Genomic DNA, 9590 nt, shown 5'->3' on the forward strand with positions numbered 1-9590 from the left:
TGTCTTTCTGAAGGTCTATAAAAACACAGACTGTTCTGTTCATTGAACTGAAGTGTCTTTCTGAAGGTCTATGAAAGCACAGACTGTTCTGTTTATTGAACTGAAGTGTCTTTCTGAAGGTCTATAAAAACACAGACTGCTCTGTTTATTGAACTGAAGTGTCTTTCTGAAGGTCTATAAAAACACAGACTGTTCTGTTTATTGAACTGAAGTGTCTTTCTGAACGTCTATAAGCGCACAGACTGTTCTGTTTATTGAACTGAAGTGTCTTTCTGAAGGTCTATAAAAACACAGACTGTTCCGTTTATTGAACTGAAGTGTCTTTCTGAAGGTCTATAAAAACACAGACTTTTCTGTTTATTGAACTGATGTGTCTTTCTGAACGTCTATAAGCGCACAGACTGTTCTGTTTATTGAACTGAAGTGTCTTTCTGAAGGTCTATGAAAACACAGACTGTTCTGTTGATTGAACTGAAGTGTCTTTCTGAAGGTCTATAAAAACACAGACTGTTCCGTTTATTGAACTGAAGTGTCTTTCTGAAGGTCAATAAAAACACAGACTGCACTGTTGATTGAACTGAAGTGTCATTCTGAAGGTCTCTAAAAACACAGACTGCACTGTTGATTGAACTGAAGTGTCTTTCTGAAGGTCTATAAAAACACAGACCGCACTGTTTATTGAACTGAAGTGTCTTTCTGAAGGTCTATATAAACACAGACTGCACTGTTTATTGAACTGAAGTGTCTTTCTGAAGGTCTATAAAAACGCAGACTGTTCTGTTTATTGAACTGAAGTGTCTTTCTGAAGGTCTATAAAAACGCAGACTGTTCGGTTTATGAACTGAAGTGTCTTTCTGAAGGTCTATAAAAACACAGACTGTTCTGTTTATTGAACTGAAGTGTCTTTCTGAAGGTCTATAAAAACGCAGACTGTTCGGTTTATGAACTGAAGTGTCTTTCTGCAGGTCTATAAAAACACAGACTGTTCTTTTTATTGAACTGAAGTGTCTTTCTGAAGGTCTATAAAAACACAGACTGCACTGTTTATTGAACTGAAGTGTCTTTCTGAAGTTCTCTCAAAATACAGACTGCTCTGTTTATTGAACTGAACTGTCTTTCTGAAGGTCTCTAAAACACAGACTGCTCTGTTGATTGAACTGAAGTGTCTTTCTGAAGGTCTATAAGAACACAGACTCTTCTGTTTTAAGTGAAGTGTCTTTCTGCAGGTCTATAAAAACGCAGACTGTTCGGTTTATGAACTGAAGTGTCTTTCTGCAGGTCTATAAAACACAGACTCTTCTGTTTATTGAACTGAATTGTCTTTTTAAAAGTCCATATTTCGGCTTTGATGACTTTAAAATGTTGGCATAACATTCAGTTTGTGTTCGTCTCTGCTGGTCCTCTTCAGTCCTGGTCGTGTCTCTCCGGGAAGTCACAGACATGCCGAGTGGAGAGTTTGTGCCGATCCCATCGGACCTGATTCACTTCCTTCTCCGTCTGCAGATCTGCCTCGATTTGATTCCCTGCTGCGTACAGACTCACATTCAGAAATTTTTAAAACGCACCTTCTCAGTTGTTTGGCAGCGGCTATCTGCTTATGTGTAGCACTTGGGGGGAAATAGTTTACTTTTCTTCCACACCCTCCTGTAACAGCCAGCAAAGAAAAAGATCTTGAGACAGGAAATGGTAACATATACGGATTTTGATGATAGGCTCACGTTGAACCGGTGATTTCTAAAGTATCCTGAGATTGGAATAACATAGGGATTCGTGTTTTAATTGGAGTTCGTTTAATAAATCATCTTAATTTGATTTTGCGCAATCGCACAACTGAGAAGTTCATCCCGTGATTGTACACTTTGGCTCTTGATGGAAAATTCACAATTTAGTATGCAGAATTGGGGTTGGGTATTTAGAATTAAATGTACAATTGTGCTCGGATATTCAGTCACAGTCCGTGGTCGATGATTAAGGGGTATTATTATTGACGAGTTTAAATATGAACGTCATTGCTGTGTCCGAGTTGGGACAGGAAATGTAACGGCAGTGTTAGTTTAGTGAGGGAAGTTCTGAATGAGCAATGACATGATCTGTGCGAATATTCATGGACCTGATAGAAACATTTCTAACACGATTGCCGATATTGAGGGAGAAGCCTCGTCCGTGTGGTCAGTGACCAGTCTGAATACACAGTGACAATACCAGAGCGTCAGTGATGCGTCACCAGCAGTTGTGATCGCTCTGTTTACTCCATGTTGAAGTGATGGGTCAGATCACTCGTTTTTCTCCTCTGATTCAGGGAATAAAGTGATAACCTATTCAAGCTATCCTTATAGCTCTGTCCTCAGCACCCCGCAACAGTCTCGTAAAATCTCTATGAACTCATTCAATCTTTTTGATATCGTTCCTTCAGAAAGGTGACCAGATCTGCATACAATACTCCTAATCCGCCGTCACCGGCGTCATAAAATGTCAACATAACATTTCATCACCGATACCCAATACCTTAACTTATGAAGGTCAATGTACCAAATACCCTCTTTACGGCCCTGTCGACCTGTGATGCGGCTTTCGAGAGTTTATGGATCTCCATTCCCAGATCCCCCTGTTCCACCGCACTCATCGCTGCCCCAACATTCAACGTGTGATTCCTCCTAACGCAACAGCTCGCAGTTCCCAGAATGAAATTACATCGACCACTTCTCAGCCCATTTTACCGGCTGGTCCAATGACTCTGAATGACTTTGATAGATTTGGGGAAGTCAGGTAAGTTTGGAACACACGCCAATGGCATTAGGTCTGCGCTAAGTCTGAAGGAACGCGCAGTTCCAGAGTTTTCAGTCTCTCGATCCCTATAGATAAAACACCAAAGTATGTGCGCTGTATTTCCCCCGCGTTTCTTTCACATTGGAATCCGGCGACGTGTCTGTCCCCGCCTTCCCCCTCGACCAAACTGAGGCTTTATAAAAAAACTACGGCAATTGCACCCCTCATTGCGGACTGACGTTCGCATTTCCACCAAGCTAACACCGACTTTTCAAGCTCCCGTTGACACTGAGATTGCAAGATGTTTCCGGAATCCTTGGTCTCGGTCACCGATACCCGGGACACGATCTCCAGTCTCGAACTGCGAACTGGGGGAACTGGACCGCTGAATAGGAGAGGTTTCGGGAACACAGAATCTCCCGCTGGAGTGGGGCAGTGCATCCGCACCAGGTGGACGGTGGGACTTGCAAGACAGAACTGTGGGTCACCAGGGCGGCGCTATATACACTGACAAACGTAGGTCGTTCCACTCGGGAAGAGAGGGGAATATACACTGGTGAATGCAGAAAATAAAACGATTCAAAGGGTCGTCAGTTGAGCTGGAGTGAGGAATCATGCGCGCTAGTAAAGCGAGTGACAAATGAGACGAACACGTATTTACACGGGTCCCCTTTGGTGCAGAGTTTGCCTGCAATGAGTGGTGAATTAGTAGAACCAGGCAGGGAAACATCATTACTTCATGATATCCTACCAGCAATGAGAGCCAGGGGATACTTTATCGTGTCCTTCAGTTGCTCCCTGAACTTGGTCTGGGTGACCGCGTAAAGAGCCGTGTTTGTGCAGCAGCTCAGAAGCTGCAGCATCGAGCCCAGTTCTCGCAGAGAATCCGGAGGAAGATTCGCCGCAGAGGCAACAGACAGTCGGTTCCACAAAGAATACACAGTGAACGGTCCCCACAGCAGGACGAAATTGCCAGAGATGATCATCAGTAAAACGAGGGATTTCCTGCGGCTCTCCATCTCCGGGTCCCGGGCACCCTGTTCCTTGTCAGCACACCGGAGTCTGCTGCGCCCTCTGCTGGTGACTAAAACATGTCGGACGGTTAATGCATTCGTCAGGAGAACCAGCAGGAATGGGATTACAGGGGTGAGAAGGTAATGAACTAAGTCTATTGGAATTGCGACAGATAAAGACACATAATACGCGGTTTTCATACAAATAAATGGAGCAATTATCAGTGCATAAGCCGCAGCGAGACGAAAATACCAGTAAAGGTTCTTTAAGCAGCTGATCGCAGTTACCGTCCCCAGAATCACAGCCGCAGTTATCCCGGTGCAATATTTTGTTTTGAAATTCTGGCAACAAATGGCCACAAACCGGTCAAAGGTGAAAGTGACGGTGAACCAGACCGAACAATCGGTGGCGGCGTAAAGCAGGACGGCGTGGATTTTACACACTGGTGTATCCTCAGCCCAAAAGGCGCGTAAGTATACGGAATCTTGCTCAATATCAGGTCCAGTACAACGACCATAAGATCCGCCGCTGTCATGGCAACCAGGTAGCGAGTGACAACTCCGGAGAGACCGCACTTTCCTCTGGACAGGATTAAAATTGTCACCATATTCACTGCAAGATGCATAAAAATAATCAGTGGGGACACATCCGGAAGCGCTTTCTGTTATCATACAATTGATCGGATTTGTTCTTTGTGTTTGGTCACATGAGTGAATAATTGCTCCTCGGGAAGTCTATCAAGGAAATCGATTAGTAGAATCAAATCGTAAGTGAACTCAGTGAAAAATCAACCGCAGTATTTGTGGGCCGATATCACACATGAAACCGCACTGAATAATACAGATAACGATCACTGATAACCAGTAACATTGTATATGTTGACAGGAAGGATGCAAATGGCACTGCAAATACGAAATGTACAGAAACGTAAATTCCATTCGATAAATTTCCTCAGCAATGACTGTTTAGATCAAGGGCAGGCTCCGTCCCCTGATCATTATTCACTACTATGTAAATGTCTTTGGCAAACATATATATAGTTAGGCAGCCCCAGCCTTTTGCACATGTAGAGCGGAGAAACAGATTGCATATCTGGCAGGAGAAAACGACGTGGGGAATTATTGTCAATTACAGAATGTCACCCCGGTGCTTCCCTCCCCCTCCCCTCTCCCTCTCACTTTTCCCAACGACGATTCTCTCACTCTAACCCCTTTCCACTCTGAGTCGTCTACTGAGACCCATATCAGAATCAGGTTTAACATCACCATCTTAATTCTGCAGTGACGTTGGCGGGTCGTTGACAGAGCGGTTGCCTGTGAGAATAACGCGCACTTGGACGTCAGATTAAATTCCGCTGCAAACGCAAGGAGTTGAAGCAACTTGATTCCAAAGCCGACATTTCCGAGGGGAATATGGAGAGACTGAGAGGAGGCAACGCTCCCGGAGGCAAAATATGAAAGCCTCGGTCATGAAATGATGTGAGCAACGACTGAACGGAGTTTACCGATTGGATCATTGGCCATCACACCCGCACAATTACAAGACCCACAGTGAATAGCATCGTTGCATAACTTGGAGTTTTGGAGATTTCTTACCTGGAGTGTGTGACAGTAGCAATAATTTCAAACGGGTGATAAACATTAGAGAACAGTTAAATACTGTTGTGTAGTTGACCATTGAAGAGACACTCACCGGGAACTGCAATGATAGCGAGACCAGGGTAGTAAATCACTTGAATGACTGTTAATGCGTGCGTGATTCGAAAATCCAAGCTCATCCATTCATCCTTCGCAAGGACAAACTGAGCAGCCCAGAAGACATTCTTCGGAATTTCTGTCACACTCCACGCTGCTGTTCCCGGACTCTGATCCATTCCGGAACCAGCAAACCTTCCTTCTGCAGCGTGCTCTCTCTGTCCCGCTGTGTGGATCGGCGAATCACTGTGAGTGCCGGAGCGGCTGTTCAGTGAGAGCTCAGTGATTCAGATGCTTATTAATAGGAGAGGGAAACTCCCTTGTGACGCTGAAACCCTCCGTGGAGATGACGATTTCGGCATTTAATGAAATGACACATGCAGTTAACCCTTTTTGCATACCTGAACAGCAGGTGTGGGGAGGGGACAAATAATTTCCAGCATTTCAGTTTTACGTTCATAATTTGTGTTGAAACAATTCAGTAGATTTAGCGGGAAATTATTAGAGATAAAGATAAAATAAAGTGCAGACTCTCGTTTAAAGGGGAATGAAATTTGTTTTAAAAGCTTACTTTTGAATATTGTGAATGTAAAGCAGAGTGGCATGAGTATTTGTCTGAGAGGGAGGGGGAGAGAGAGGGGGAGAGAGAGAGGAGGAGAGAGAGAGGGTGAGACAGAGGGGGAAGAGAGAGGAACAGAGAGAGAGAGAGAGAGATGGAGGAGAGACGGAGAGAGGGACGAAGAGAGAGAGGCAGAGAGAGAGAGAGACAGCGAGAGAGAGACGGGGGAGAGAGCGGAAAAGAGAAAGAGAGTGGGAGAGAGTGATAGAGAAGGGGGAGAGAGAGTGGATAAACAACGAGAGCGAGAAAGAGGGAAACAGCAAGAGAGAGAGAGGGAGAGAGCGAAAGAGAGAGAGGGAAAGAGAGTGAGAGAGAGAGAAGGGGAGAGAGAGAGACGAGAGAGAGAGAGGGGAAGAGAGGGGGAGAGAGAGATGGAGGAGAGACGGAGAGAGGGACGAAGAGAGAGAGGCAGAGAGAGAGAGAGACAGCGAGAGAGAGACGGGGGAGAGAGCGGAAAAGAGAAAGAGAGTGGGAGAGAGTGATAGAGAAGGGGGAGAGAGAGTGGATAAACAACGAGAGCGAGAAAGAGGGAAACAGCGAGAGAGAGAGAGGGAGAGAGCGAAAGAGAGAGAGGGAAAGAGAGTGAGAGAGAGAGAAGGGGAGAGAGAGACGAGAGAGAGAGAGAGGGGAAGAGAGGGGGAGAGAGAGAAAATGGAAGGGGGATGGAGAGAGGGAGAGAGAAAGCATTATTATCCTTTGCACTCGGTCTTTCTGTCGCTTTTCAGGTGTTTAATGGCCAGATTTCATAACATTATAATAAAGTGGTTTTGTATATGAACAGTGTGCGGCAGTGTTCTCAAGGACCAAAAGCCGCTGCACTGGGAAACTTCCACTCTCTTGACCTCAGAATTCGTGTAGGAACAAGTGTCACAAACTTAGCTCTTTCTTGGTTGTTGACTCCAGTGAAGAATCATGAGTTGATCTGCGCTTTGACATGCCCTGCGCTCTCTCCTGAGCCTTGCAGTGCCGAATGCAAGCATATATTTTCAGAATCAAAATCAGGTTTATTATCAGCAGCATGAGTCGTGAAATTTGTTAACTTTGCAGTAGCAGTTCAAAGCAAACCATAATATAGAAGAAATAAAAGTAACTCAATAAAGGTATATGTATATTCAATAGATTAACATATCGTGCAAAACCGAAATAATATATGTTAAAGAAGTGAGGTAGTGTTTACGGGTTCCATGTCCATTTAAGAATCAGACAGCGGAGGGGTGGAAGCTGTTCCTGAATCGCTGCATCGCTGAATCGCCCTCTCTCTCTCTCTCTCTCTCTCTCTCTCTCTCTCTCTCTCTCTCTCCTCTCTCTCTCTCTCTCTCTCTCTCTCTCTCTCTCTCTCTCTCTCTCTCTCTCTCTCTCTCTCTCTCTCTCTCTCTCTCTCTCTCTCTCTCTCTCTCTCTCTCTCTCTCTCTCTCTCTCTCTCTCTCTCTCTCTCTCTCTCTCTCTTCAATTCCACTCAATATCACGAACTGATTCATTCCTATACCATTGTAAGACTGTGTCAATTACCAGCTAAGCCACTGTTGGGAGGCTAAATAAAACTGGAATCAACATTCTTTTTCCCTTGCATTTTCTTAACTCATCCCACAAGGATGCAAGGTCTTCCCATACTCGATCACATCCTTTTACTGATTGGATGGCATTCTTTTCCAGTACAACCACATCATCCCCTCTACCTAACTTCCTATCCCTCCGATATAACATGTAACTTCGGACATTCAGTTCCCAGCTACAATCATCTTTCAGCCGCATTTCTGTGATGGCTACAACATCATGTCTGGCAATCTGTAACATTGTCACAATATCATCCACATTATTTCTGATACGACGAGCATTTAGACACAACACCTTGAGTGCCGCACTTGCTGTCCTTCCTGATCCTGCACACCTAATGATTTGTGACTCAACCTTCCGGCTGCAAATAAGTCCCATCACCTGCCTGCCCTTCCTGACAACGTGACTGAATGCTATCTTCACTTTTACCTCCTTCCCCAAAAATGTTGTGGACGCGATCTGAGCCGTCCCATCCCTGACACCTGGGAGGCAGCATACCTTTCGAGTGTGCAGTTTACGTCCACAGTGTCTCCTGTCTGTTCCCCCCACTATCGAATCTTTTATCGCTGCAGTTCCTTCTTCTCTCCCTTTCCTTTCTCCGCCACCGTCCCATGTTCTGTGCCTGTAAACAGGTTGCCGCGGCATTCTTCCAGGAGGTCATCCCTGACAATTGTATCAAATCGGTATACTTTCTTTTCATGGCAATGTGTCATGGTACGGTCCGTGAAATCCGCATTCCGGTTCACTGTCCGGTCTATGTACCTTATTCCAGGTTTTCCGGGTTTCCCTAGTTTCTGTTGAGGCAACTGATTCTTGTTTGGGCTGGCCTCATAATTAGCTTCAGGATTGCGCCTCTGACTGCTGGATTGTTCCTGTCTAAACCCCCTGTCTGCATCCCTTCTCTTCACCTTCCTCCTGGAGCCTCCTGCCCAGATCCCCCTGTCTGCATCCCTTCCCTTCACCTTCCTGCCTGGAGCCTCTTGCCCAAACCCCCCTGTCTGTATCCCTTCTCTTCACCTTCCTCCTGGAGCCAGGCCTCCCCCTGCCTCTGCCTGGAGCCTCGCCTGGCCCGACCTTGCCTCTGCCTGGAGCCTTCCATCGCGCTGCCTCCGCCTGGAGCTTACCCTCGCCTTGCCTGGAGCCCCACCTGGCCCCACCTTGCCTGTCTCTGGAGCCTCGCCTCGCCTTGCCTGTGTCTGGAGCCTGGCCTCGCCTTGCCTGTCTCTGGAGCCTGGCCTCGCCTTGCCTGTGTCTGGAGCCTGGCCTCGCCTTGCCTGTGTCTGGAGCCTCGCCTCGCCTTGCCTGTGTCTGGAGCCTCGCCTCGCCTTGCCTGTGTCTGGAGCCTCGCCTCTCTTTGCCTGTGTCTGGAGCCTCGCCTCTCCTTGCCTGTGTCTGGAGCCTCGCCTCACCTTGCCTGTGTCTGGAGCCTCGCCTCTCCTTGCCTGTGTCTGGAGCCTCGCCTCACTTTGCCTGTGTCTGGAGCTTCGCCGGGCCTCGCCTTGCCTGTGTCTGCAGTTTCGCCCTGTTTGGAACTGTCTGTGTCCACGCCTTCGCTCGTTCGGTCCGGCTGTTTTGCCGCTAACTAGCGTTAGGAACTGTCTCGTCGGGTTCTGTGTTCGGTGTGATGAGATCCGGCCCTAAGTCCTGTACCCAAGGAGGGGTCCCGGCTCAGTGTTCCATGCTACTGACTCTCCTTCGTCCAAGTCTCAGTGTTCTTCGTTCTTGTCTCTTCCTCGACCATGTCAAGGCTTCGGGGCCTCATCCAGTCCTAGTCACGTCCAATGTCCTTGTCCTGTCCAAACCACGGCTTTGTGTTCACGTCTTGTCATGCGCCACGCCCGGCCCAGGAGTACCTTGCCCAGCCCAGTGCTGGTGTTCCCACGTCCTGTTCATGAATCTCACGTCCAGTCCTGTTGCCTCTCGTCGTCCTGTAACCTCGTCAT

This window comes from Hypanus sabinus, unplaced genomic scaffold (assembly GCF_030144855.1).
Source record: "Hypanus sabinus isolate sHypSab1 unplaced genomic scaffold, sHypSab1.hap1 scaffold_662, whole genome shotgun sequence".
NCBI lineage: Eukaryota > Metazoa > Chordata > Chondrichthyes > Myliobatiformes > Dasyatidae > Hypanus > Hypanus sabinus.